This window comes from Ornithorhynchus anatinus, chromosome 3 (genome assembly GCF_004115215.2).
Source record: "Ornithorhynchus anatinus isolate Pmale09 chromosome 3, mOrnAna1.pri.v4, whole genome shotgun sequence".
In the NCBI taxonomy this organism is placed as follows: Eukaryota; Metazoa; Chordata; class Mammalia; order Monotremata; family Ornithorhynchidae; genus Ornithorhynchus; species Ornithorhynchus anatinus.
Window position 1 is genome coordinate 82,247,400 of NC_041730.1, and position 12,343 is coordinate 82,259,742.

Below are 12,343 nucleotides of genomic sequence, written 5' to 3' on the forward strand. Positions count from 1 at the left end.
GCAATTTGCAGTTTCATCTGGCTCTGTCTCACACTGCAGCTGCCTTATGCAGGACACATCTGCTGGCTTCCCTATCTTCCTTTGTGCTGTTCCCAGCCCGGATGACCCGGTTCTGCCTTCCTACATTGTGACCAGACAGCAGGACCAGCAGTGTTCTGCGTTTGGGTAGGGAAGGGGGCAGGGATGTCTGCTGCCTGCAGTCTGCCCCTTTGTCAAGCCCCTTGCAAGCCTGTAGAGGTGAAGCTTGAGAAACAGCTGATTTGAGGATCTAATTGTCATTTCCTGGGAGAATCATCAGTTCCAGGGCAGACGTGAGGTGAGGTGGAGCTGCCCGCAGTGGTGGCTGTTTTGTGAAAGGGAACATTTTTGGACAAACACCGATTACATGGCAAACTACCGTTTTAAAGCCCATGAAATCTGCCACGGTCCAATAATCTCATAAAGGCCTGATACTTTAGAGCTGCAAACACTGGGGATGGTCATGAGAAACAGCTAAGGGGTTGGGGCACAAAGGGAGATTTTCCTTCCTCCCTTCACTCTTTCCCTCCTCTTCTCATGGGGCAGGGCCTTAGAGAGCTAGGGAAAGTACTGGGAATTTTGGGGATATTGTTGGGATTCCCCAGTCTCCAAATTGGGGCCTGCTCTGTGCTTTTTTTCTGTGGTATCTTTTAAAGCACTTGTTATTTACTATGCACTGTTCTAACTGCTGGGGTAGAAAAAGGTTTTCAGGTTAGACGCAGTCCCTGTCCTGCTTGGGGCTCACAATCTAGATAGGAGGGAGTAGAATTTAATTCCCATTCACATGAGGAAACCGAGGTACAGATAATTGACTTGCCCAAGGTCACAGAGCAGACAAGTGCAGAGTTGGGATTATAACCCAAGTCCTCTGATTCCCAGGTCCAAGCTCTTTCCACTAGGCTATGCTGCTTCCCAGCTGAGGATCTACTCCATTGGTCCCAGAGGCTGGACTCGTGAATGCTCAGAGCGATGGTGTCAGCACTTTTGATTGTAAATTTTGATTGTAAATGCAATAGGGGAGGTGAGGAGGCTGCCACAAGAAGGACATTTGTCAGTTGAAAAGCTTCTGAATGTTTCAGATTGTTGATATGGAAGCTCTTTGAATTTAAACCTCTGACATGGTTGTCCGAGAATTGGGTGGTGGGCAGTTTTCCTTGAAACAGAAATCAGAACAATGTCCTAAGGAGAGGAAAGTAGTCACTTGGTGGTGTCACCTGTCAGTTTCCTCTCACTTTCCATCCAAACCTCTCCAGGTCTCTCTCTCGGTCATCAGTGCAAATCTTCTTTGGATTTTCCGAGAAATCACTGATGTGTGCTGAAGGATAGTATCAGAATGGCGTTGTGGAAAGTGCATGAGTCAGAAGACTTGTGTTCTAATCTCAGTTTTGCCCCATGCCTGCTATGTGACTTTAGGTAGGAGGCTGGTGAGAAAACTCAAAGAGGTAAAGTGGTAAAGTGACTTACCTAAAGTCACCAGCCTCACCAACCTCCTAGTGAAAATGGCCTTTATTTTCCATCTCCTGAGTTTTTTAGAGGTTTTCTATCTCCTGCCTTTTTGCACAATTTCTTGGAATTGGCCATGCTGCAGCTGATGTCATCAGGTAAAGGATTGACATGTAAGCAAATAGCTTTCCCTCTGGGAGGAGTTCTGTTCTCCCTCCTACTTAGACTGTGAGCTCCATGTGGGACCTGATTATCATGTATCTTCCCCTTTCTTTAGTATAGTGTTTGACACATGCGAGGCACTTAACAAATACCATAATAATAGTAATAATAATAATTTTACTATTATTATTAAAGGAGCAAGTGAACCACTTGTTCACTTGTTCTAAGATCTCTCAGACACTTCTACCTTTGAGAGACCTTATCTGGCCTGAGTCCACCACAAGTTTGATGGGCTCATAGAATTGGAAGGGTTTTGGGAGACATTAGATTCAGGAAGATTGCATTCCCTCCATCTTGTCTTATGCTGTCAAGTTGTCCCCGACCCACAGCCACTCATGGACATATCTCTCCCAGAATGACCCACTCTCCATCTGTAACTGTTCTGGAAGTGAATCCATAGAGTTTTCTTGGTAAAAATACAGAAATGGTTTACCACTGCCTTCTTTTGCTCAGTAGAGTCTCCACCGTTGATTCTCTCCCATGCCGCTGCTACCCAGCACAGGTGAGTTTTGACTTGTAGCAGATTGCCTTCCACCTGCTAGCCACTGCCCAAGCTAAAAATAGAATGGGTATACCTCTGTTTGACTCTCCCTCCCATAGTCAAGACTGGTAGAGTACTGGAAACTCTCCAGGTGCGATCCTGAGAGTGGTCCCTCCATCTCAGAGAGATTGAATCTCAGGGCTGGAAATCCTATAATCTCCCTTAGCATCCTCATTGGCCTGACCAGTGCCCCCTTGTAGCTAACAGATTTGCTTCAGATTTGGCCCTTTCTTCCTTGTTTGCCCTTTGAAAATAGAGGCAGATAATTCTTGGGCCACTTAGTGCTGTGCCACCGGGAACCAGTTGGTAAACTGTGTTTGTCGCTGACCCTTGTCTTGACTTTTAAGGATGTGAGCTTTTTCAGGGAGGATACTAGTGATGAAACGATAGCAATGATACCAATACTGACTGAGTAGCCCCACTGCTGCTTGAGATAAGCTATGGTGAGGCGGGTCTAATGAATCAGCACTTATTGAGAGCACTTTAAATGAATGATAAGGATGTTTTCTCCAGACAAATGGTTTAGATGAAAAAAAATCATGGCTTGCTTCTAAGCCTCCCTTAGACCCCATACAATTAAAACGGAGACAGGAAAATGATGTGAATTAAAATAGCATTGGGTAAAACTTAAAAGATTTGGTTTGGCTGATAGTATTCTGCACTTTCTTAATGCTTATTATCCAAGGAATTCAAAATTCTGTACAGTAACAAACATTACTGAAGAATTAAGGCTCCCATACTCCCAGTGCAGTCAGTGCTAGAACTGTCCATTCATTGATGTTGTTTATGGTGGTCCGCTTAGGCCTTCCCAACTTCTTCCGAGGCCTTCACAAGCTCCTTCAGGCAATTGAGTGGCCAAGTTGGGCTGGTGGTTGAGTAGGAAAGCTTTCATTGCTCCTGATCCAGGGGGACTTAAGAGACTTAATGCACTGGCATTCTTCTACCATTTCAATGAAGCTGCTGCCCATCTCCTAGGTCTGGGTGGAGCAGAAGGTGTGTTGTTGGGGCATGTTGGGTAAGGGCCACATATAGGCTCCTGGGGCATTTCCTAATAGCCAGTCACTCCACTGGTCAGCACTAAGATGAAGGCTCAGTTCCTAATAGCCAGTCACTCTACTGGTCAGCACTAAACTGAAGGCTCAGTTGAATGACAGAAGCTCTAGACATCCCAGCTCTGAAATCCCTCTCTCTGACCATAACCTTCTCACCTGCCTCATCTCTCACACTCCCTCCCCCTGCAAATCTTCGCTACTGCCCCACAGAGACCTCCGCTCTCTCGATCCCATCCGTCTTTCCAGTAGCATCTCTCCTCACCTTGCCACCCTGTCCTCTCTTCCCACTCTCGACGATCAGGTCTCTGCTCTCAACTCCACCCTCTCTACTCATCTCGACTCTCTCGCCCCCCTTTCCCTCCGCCGCTCTCGCTCCACTAACCCACAGCCCTGGATCACCTCCTCCGTCCGCCTCCTACGCTCCTATGCTCGAGCTGCCGAGCACTGCTGGCGAAAGTCCAAGCACCAAGCCGAACTCACACACTTCAAATTTATCCTTTCCTGCCTTAACTCTGCCCTCTCCTCCGCCAGGCAAAGCTTCTTCTCCTCCCTCATCGACACCCATGCCCGTCACCCCCGCCGATTGTTCCGGACCTTTAACTCTTTCCTTAGGCCCCCTGTTCCTCCCCCTCCCCCATCTCTCACCCCCAATGATCTGGCCACCTATTTCCTCACGAAAATCAACACGATCAGGTCTGAGCTCTCCAAAGTCACCCCTCCGCCTCTCCCCTCCCCCCCACCAACCCCCTCCCCTACTTTCCCATCTTTCCCTGCAGTATCCTCAGAGGAGATCTCCTCCCTCCTCGCAAGTGCCACCCCCTCCACCTGCGCCTTGGACCCCATTCCCTCTCACCTTCTTAAAACCGTCGCCCCTGCCCTCCTACCTTCCTTAACTTCTATTTTTAACCACTCAATCTCCAAGGGCTCCTTCCCCTCTGCCTTCAAACATGCCCACGTCTCCCCCATCCTAAAAAAACCCGCTCTTGACCCCACTTCCCCCTCCAGTTATCGCCCTATCTCCCTACTACCCTTCCTTTCCAAAATCCTAGAACGAGTCATCTACAATCGATGCTTAGAATTCCTTAACTCCCATTCTCTCCTAGACCCCCTCCAATCTGGCTTCCGTCCCCTCCACTCTACCGAGATTGCTCTCTCTAAGGTCACCCATGACCTCCTTCTTGCCAGATCCAATGGCTCCTACTCCATTCTAATCCTCCTTGACCTCTCTGCTGCCTTTGACACTGTCGACCATCCCCTCCTCCTCCATACCTTATCTCACCTTGGCTTCACGGACTCCGTCCTCTCCTGGTTCTCCTCTTACCTCTCTGGCCGGTCATTCTCGGTCTCCTTCGCTGTAGCCTCCTCCCCCTCCCATCCTTTAACTGTTGGAGTTCCTCAAGGGTCAGTTCTTGGCCCTCTTCTGTTCTCCATTTACACTCACTCCCTCGGTGAACTCATTCGCTCTCACAGCTTTGACTACCATCTCTACGCAGATGACATGCAGATCTACATCTCCGCCCCTGTCCTCTCCCCCTCCCTTCAGGCTCGCATCTCCTCCTGCCTCCAGGATGTCTCCACCTGGATGTCGGCCCGCCACCTAAAACTCAACATGAGCAAGACTGAGCTCCTCATCTTCCCTCCCAAACCCGGTCCTCTCCCAGACTTCTCTATCACCGTGGATGGCACGACCATCCTTCCCGTCTCTCAGGCCCGCAATTTCGGTGTCATCCTTGACTCGTCTCTCTCGTTCACCCCACACATCCTATCCGTTACCAAGACCTGCCGGTTTCACCTCTACAATATCGCCAAGATCCGCCCTTTCCTCTCCACCCAAATGGCTACCTTACTGTTACGGGCTCTCGTTATATCCCGGCTAGACTACTGTGTCAGCCTTCTCTCTGACCTCCCTTCCTCCTCTCTCACCCCGCTCCAGTCTATTCTTCACTCCGCTGCCCGGCTCATCTTCCTGCAGAAACGATCTGGGCATGTCACTCCCTTTCTTAAACAACTCCAGTGGTTGCCTATCAACCTCCGCTCCAAACAAAACTCCTCACTCTAGGCTTCAAGGCTCTCCATCACCTTGCCCCTTCCTACCTCTCCTCCCTTCTCTCTTTCTACCACCCACCCCGCACGCTCCGCTACTCCGCCGCCCATCTCCTCACCGTCCCTCGGTCTCGCCTATCCCGCCGTTGACCCCTGGGTCACGTCCTCCCGCGGTCCTGGAACGCCCTCCCTCCTCACCTCCGCCAAACTGATTCTCTTTCCCTCTTCAAAACCCTACTTAAAACTCACCTCCTCCAAGAGGCGTTCCCAGACTGAGCTCCTCTTCTCCCTCTACTCCCTCTGCCATCCCCCCTTTACCTCTCCGCAGCTTAACCCTCTTTTTCCCCTTTTCCCTCTGCTCCTCCACCTCTCCCTTCCCATCCCCACAGCACTGTACTCGTCCGCTCAACTGTATATATTTTCGTTACCCTATTTATTTTGTTAATGAATTGTACATCGCCTTGATTCTATTTAGTTGCCATTGTTTTTACGAGATGTTCTTCCCCTTGACTCTATTTATTGCCATTGTTCTTGTCTGTCCGTCTCCCCCGATTAGACTGTAAGCCCGTCAAACAGCAGGGACTGTATCTGTTGCCGACTTGTTCATCCCAAGCGCTTAGTACAGTGCTCTGCACATAGTAAGCGCTCAATAAATACTATTGAATGAATGAATGAATAGACATAGAAGTAAGAGACCAGCTGGGACTCCTGGATTCACCCATCTTTTTCTCCCCAAATCTTCTCTGAAGCCTCAACCAGAGTCCATTGGCCAAAGGGCCAATGAGTTTGGAAACGGAGTCCTTGTTCCCTGATGAACATGGTGGTGAACAAAGACAGGCAGGGTGGGAGGTAGACATGACTTGCAACAGGTAGTGGAGATGAGGGCTTGTGGGAGAGGAGAGGTATCAGGGGGATTGCTCAGGGTGGGCAACATGAGTTCCTGGCATGAGTCTGAAAGAAGACTGGGGGGAAGAAAGGAAGCCAGTAAGCCTAGGTTTTTAAGCACCTGCTCTACGCCAGGCACTACACTAAGCACTATGGTAGGCATAAGTTTGTCAGGTTGGACACAGTCCCTGTCCCTCTTAGGGCTTGAAGTCTTAATCCCATTTTACAGATAAGATAACTGAGGCATAGGGAAGTGAAGTGACTTGCTCAAGATCACACAGCAAGTAAGTGGTGGAGGCGGGATTAGAACCTAGATCCTTCCGACTCCCAGGCTCGTGTTCTATCCACTAGGTCACGATGCTTCTCCAATTTTCAACCACTGGGCTGACTCTTTAAGACTTTGGTGTTGGTTTGGTTTCTCCAAAGGTTTGGTGTTGGAGTGAAGGTTAGGATGATTTTTCCATTCATCTAAATCAGTTGTCCCTCACTGCTGAGTGCCTCCAGGTACCCAACTCTGCTAACTTGGGCTCTTTTTTTCAAGGAGATGCCAGTCTTCTGTTGAACCCATGAAAGGCCTTGACATTGTCCTGGGGGGATTTAGGGGGCTTTACCAATCTGATCGATGTGGCAGGTCTGCAGCAGCCTCACTGAAACATTCATCCTGGTTAGTAAACTCCAATGGGCTCCAAACTCCAGATTTCCATCTACCACATGCCTGCGATAACTACTTCAGGGAGCACCAGAACATTTCATTCTGCCAACCGCATAACAATCAGCAGTGCAATTCATTACACTGGTGACCTCTGGAAAAAGGAGAATTTCCAAGAAGGAGAATTTATGTACCATGACAGATTCCAGCCTTACATCTGAGCCTACCAATGTTCCCTTGTTCCCCCTCTCAGGACTCCTATCCTGTTCCTGATGGAGTCTTGCAAAGATCCAGAAAATACTAAAAGGCTCTGGCAGCCTTTGATCTTTGAGAAGATCTGCTCCCTGCTAATAATAATAATAATAACAATAATTGTGATATGTCTTAAGCACCGACTATGTGCCAAGCACTGTTCTAAGCACTGGGGTAGATTCCAGATAATCATGTCTGACACAGTCCTTGTCCTATATGGTCCTCACACTCCTAATTAGGAGGGGGAACAGGCCTAATTAGGAGGGGAACAGGGATTGAATAGCCATTTTACAAATGAGAAAATTGAGGTACGAAGAAGTTAAGTGACTTGACCAAGGTCATGCAGCCGGTGAGTGATGGAGTCGGGATTAGAACCCAAGTCCTCCGACTCCCAAGCCCATGCATTTTCCATTAGGCAACACTGCTCCTCGCCATTGGTGAGAGATGAGACCAACCCCATGCCTCCACCCACAATTTACTTCATTCATTCATTCAATAGTATTTATTGAGCGCTTACTATGTGCAGAGCACTGTACTAAGCACTTGGAATGTACAAATCGGTAACAGATAGAGACAGTCCCTGCCCTTTGATGGGCTTACAGTGTAATTAGGGGAGATGGACAGACAAGAACAATGGCAATAAATAGAATCAAGGGGAAGAACATCAATAAAATAATAGCAAATAAATAGAATCAAGGTGATTTACATCTCATTATCAAAATAAATAAGGTGATAAAGATATATACAGTTGAGCGGACGAATACAGTGCTGAGGGGATGGGATGGGAGTGGGGAGGAGCAGAGGGAAAGTGGGGAGAAGAGGGTTTAGCTGCGGAGAGGTGAAGGGGGGGGTAGAGGGAGCAGAGGGAAAAGGAGAGCTCAGTCTGGGAAGGCCTCTTGGAGGAAGTGAGCTTTAAGTAGGGTTTTGAAGAGGGGAAGAGAATTAGTTTGGTGAGGAGGGAGGGCATTCCAGGACCACGGGAGGACATGACCCAGGGGTCGACGGCAGGATAGGCGAGAACGAGGGAGGTGAGGAGGTGGGCGGCAGAGGAGCGGAGCTTGCGGGGTGGGCAGAAGAAAGAGAGAAGGGAGGAGAGGTAGGAAGGGGCAAGGTGATGGAGACCCTTGAAGCCTAGAGTGAGAAGTTTTTGTTTTGTGCGAAGGTTGATAGGCAACCACTGGAGGTTTTTAAGGGGAGTGACATGCCCAGAGCGTTTCTGTGAGAAGATGAGCCGGGCAGCGGAGTGAAGAATAGACTGGAGTGGGGAGAGAGAGGGGAGGAAGGGAGATCAGAAAGCAGGCTGACACAGTAATCTAGCCGGGATATTAAGAGAGCCTGTAGCAGTAAGATAGCCCTTTGCGTGGAAAAGAAAGGGCGGATCTTGGCGATATTATAAAGGTGAGACCGGCAGGTTTTGGTAATGGATCAGGTGTGTGGGGTGAACGAGAGAGCCGAGTCAAAGATGACACCGAGGTTGCGGGCCTGAGAGATGGGAAGGATGGTCGTACCATCCACGGTGATAGGGAAGTCAGGGAGAGGACCGGGCTTGGGAGGGAAGATGAAGAGCTCAGTTTTGGTCATGTTGAGTTTTAGGTGGTGGACCGACATCCAGGTAGAGACGTCTTGGAGGCAGGAGGAGATACGAGCCTGAAGGGAGGGGGAGAGGACAGGGGCAGAGATGTAGATCTGTGTGTCATCTGCATAGAGATGATAGTTGAAGCCGTGAGAGCGGATGAGTTCACCGAGGGAGTGAGTGTATATGGAGAACAGAAGAGGGCCAAGAACTGACCCTTGAGGAACTCCAACAGTTAGAGGATGGGAGAGGGAGGAGGAGCCTGCGAAGGAGATAATAATGTTGGTGCTGGTTAAGCGCTTACTATGAGCAGAGCCCTGTTCTAAACGCTGGGGTAGATACAGGGTCATCAGGTTGTCCCACGTGAGGCTCACACTCTAAATGCCCATTTTACAGATGAGGTAATCCTAGCTCCCCAATTAGCCTATTGGGTGACCTGGAGCAAGACACTTGGAGAAGCAGCATGGCTCAGTGGAAGGAGCCTGGGCTTGGAGTCAGAGGTCATGGGTTCGAATTCCGCCTCTGCCACTTGGCATCTGTGTGACTGTGGGCAAATCACTTAACTTCTCTGGGCTTCAGTTACCTCATCTGTAAAATGAGGATGAAGATTGTGAGCCTCATGTGGGACAACCTGATGACCCTGTATCTACCCAGTGCTTAGAACAGTGCTCTGCACATAGTAAGCGCTTAACAAATACCGACATTATTACTTAACCTCTCTGGCCCTCACTTTCCTCATCTTTAAAATGGTAATAAGATATCCTAGATCTTAGATTGTGAACCCTGGGTGAGTCAAGCCCTGCCTGATCTGATTAAATCAAATTTACCTGAGTAGCATGATGCCTGACACATAGTTACAAGCTAAATAGATACTGTCATTATTGTTTTAAATTGTTTCCCTAGAGTAAATGTCACTTGGGACCAATATTGGCTGATTTTCCTCAAGTTTTTCTCCTCAAATAATCATCTTTCCAGAGTTTGCCCCAAATCTTCTAGACTTTACCAGTCTCCAGTGAAAGTCCTGGTCTCAAAGGATGATGGCACCACGATCTCCATTTTGGGCAGGGAATGTGTCTGTTTATTGTTGTACTGTACTCCCCTAAGCACTTAGTACAGTGCTCTGCACACAGTAAGTGCTTAATAAATACCACTGAATTGAACTGAATGAATGAATCTGACCCAGAGTACTGACCTGCCCTCCTTTGACATGAAGGCTTGTGCAGGGGCTTATTGACTAGAGTCACCAAAATCATTGGTTTGGCTTGCTGGGTTGCCATTTTATCCATGACCTGTGACAATCTTCCATGTATTCACTGCCACCCAGGTTTTGGGAAATTGGGAGCAAGATTCCCATCTGCTGGATCCATGAGGGCAAATCCTGATGGGATTGGTTGAATAGGCACCTCTATATGCAGAGTCCTGTATGAGACCCCAAAGGGAGAGAAGGGAGTAACAGAAGACACCATTCCTGTCTTTGTGGAAGACTATCCAGGCTATGGAGATAGAAAACCAACAATTTGTTGAAATGCTCTTGAGCAATTGAGAAAAATGAGTTCATAATTTTCTTTTTTTCAAGTTCTGAGTTTGAAGTTAGAGGCCTATGGATAAAGTGTTCCAAGAGCCAGTCAGGATAGCCCCATTCAGGGCTCACAGCTTCTTCTGCACCGATGGTTTGGGAAACTTTTTTGCTTCTATGGCAAGCTCAAGGAAACATGGGAGAGTAAATGCCCGCCTTGAACCACTCATCCTCAGGTGAGGGAACAGATCACCTTTCACCAGGGCCCAACAATGCTCCCTGAACATACCCATGAATGAATGAATCAATCAGTCGAATTTATTGAGCATTTAATGTGTGCAGAGCACTGTACTAAGTACTTGGGGTCACCCACTCATCACCCATCTGCTCGAGAGTTAGGTCAATCTTTTCTCTTTTAGATTCAACTCCTTGTTCCCAAAGGGAGTTACCTGTGGCAGAATGGGAAGGGAAGGAAAGGAGCAGCTGGGTGAGAGGGGTGGGTACTGAAAAGGGCATAAATCTAGCTCACAGTTTGACTGTTCAGAGGGAGGCTAAGTGTCCTGGAGGACTGCAAACAGCAGAGGAGGGGGTTTGGCCTGCCATGCTAAGATGTCTAAGATAAATAATTTTTTCCCCAGTTTTACCCTGAGGTCAACAGGGTCAGAGGTGAGGTAGTAGTAGTAGTAGGAGGAGAAACAGAATGAGGCAGTGGATAGAGCATTGGTCTGGGAGTCAGAAGTTAGAGGATGGGAGGGGGAGGAGGAGACTGCGAAGGAGATCGAGAATGACCGGCCAGAGAGATAAGAGGAGAACTGGGAGAGGACGGAGTCCGTGAAGCCAAGGTGAGATAAGGTATGGAGGAGAAGGGGATGGTTGACAATGTCAAAGGCAGCTGAGAGGTCAAGAAGGATTAGAGTAGAGTAGAAGCCATTGTATTTGGCAAGAAGGAGGTCATAGGTGACCTTAGAGAGAGCAGTCTCAGTAGAGTGGAGGGGACGGAAGCCAGATTGGAGGGGGTCCAGGAGAGACTGCTTGACTCTCCCTCCCATGGTTGAGACTGGTAGAGTAGTGGAAACTCTAAAAGTGTGATCCTGAGAGGGGTCTCCCTGCCTGGAGGGCATTTTTCTTCCATCTCTTCCTTTCAGCCACACTCAATCTGCGTACTAATTACTGGACAAACACAAGCATTGGGAGCTGACTTAGCTCTGGGGGAAAAACCTAGCTCTCTGGCACAGGGAACTAATGCAATAGAACCCACTGCAGATCTCCACAGGAAATGATAAATAACACTGTATGGCCAATTCCCTTGGTTGGTGTTAAAGCTCACAATTTAGAGAGATCTCAACCAGGCTGGTTAAAGAAACTAGTGATTTTTTCCTCTGGATGATTATGATGATGGAAACTGCTGTAATATTGCCCCTTGGCTGGGTCGACTGACGTGGCTTCAGCACGTGAACACTGAAGTCGTGAAGTGCAGGACCAGGATTTTACTAGATGGGAATTTGCCCAAGGGAAATTTTATATTTCTTTGGCTGCTATGTCATCTATCCAAGGCACTGAAAATCATTGAAGGTGTCCTGCCATGGGTCATTAATAAGGGACAAAATTAGATTGGTCAGGCTATTGTTGGTAAAAAACTGGAAGATCAGGGCAGCAGTCCATCCTTAACACACCTTTCTCTTCCCTCTGCTGAATGAAGGAGAAGGGAGGGAAGAGGGCAAAAGTGAGTGAAGGGTTCAGACAACTATCATTCAGGGACATCTGTGCTTCAAGTCTCAGCATGCCACAGGAACTGGACTGAGCATGCTCCAATCTAAATGAGTTGCCCAAACATTTCCATAAGCCTCTGGTTAAACTGATCAGTTGAGCCAGGACAGTTCCATTCCAGGACGTTTGACTACTTTTTTGACATTGCCCAGGACAGCCTAAACCAATCTGGGATTCTCTGGCTTAATTGGGACACATGGTCAGTCTATGCTAAGGTTCTGGGACTAACACAAAGGAACCAGAAATGAAAGACGAGGGAAAATATGTCTTTGAACCATTTATCTAGGAGCTTTCTAAACCAGTAACTATCAACTGAATCCTGAAAACACAAGGTGGTATGACAATGATTATGAACCATTTTGCAGAATCAGCAAAGTCCCAC

The 12,343-nt window shown here is 48.2% G+C and overlaps 1 protein-coding gene and 1 non-coding gene across 3 annotated transcripts in view; one reads left to right on the plus strand and one right to left on the minus strand.

Annotated features, from left to right (window-relative positions):
- Positions 1-12,343, plus strand: part of GRID1 (glutamate ionotropic receptor delta type subunit 1) — an 842,873-nt gene that overhangs the window by 228,846 nt on the left and 601,684 nt on the right. The gene's annotated exons all lie outside the window — the stretch shown is intronic.
- On the minus strand, positions 2,196-2,333 carry LOC114810945. The gene has a single exon (XR_003758634.1). It is a non-coding gene; the product is annotated as a small nucleolar RNA SNORA7 (small nucleolar RNA).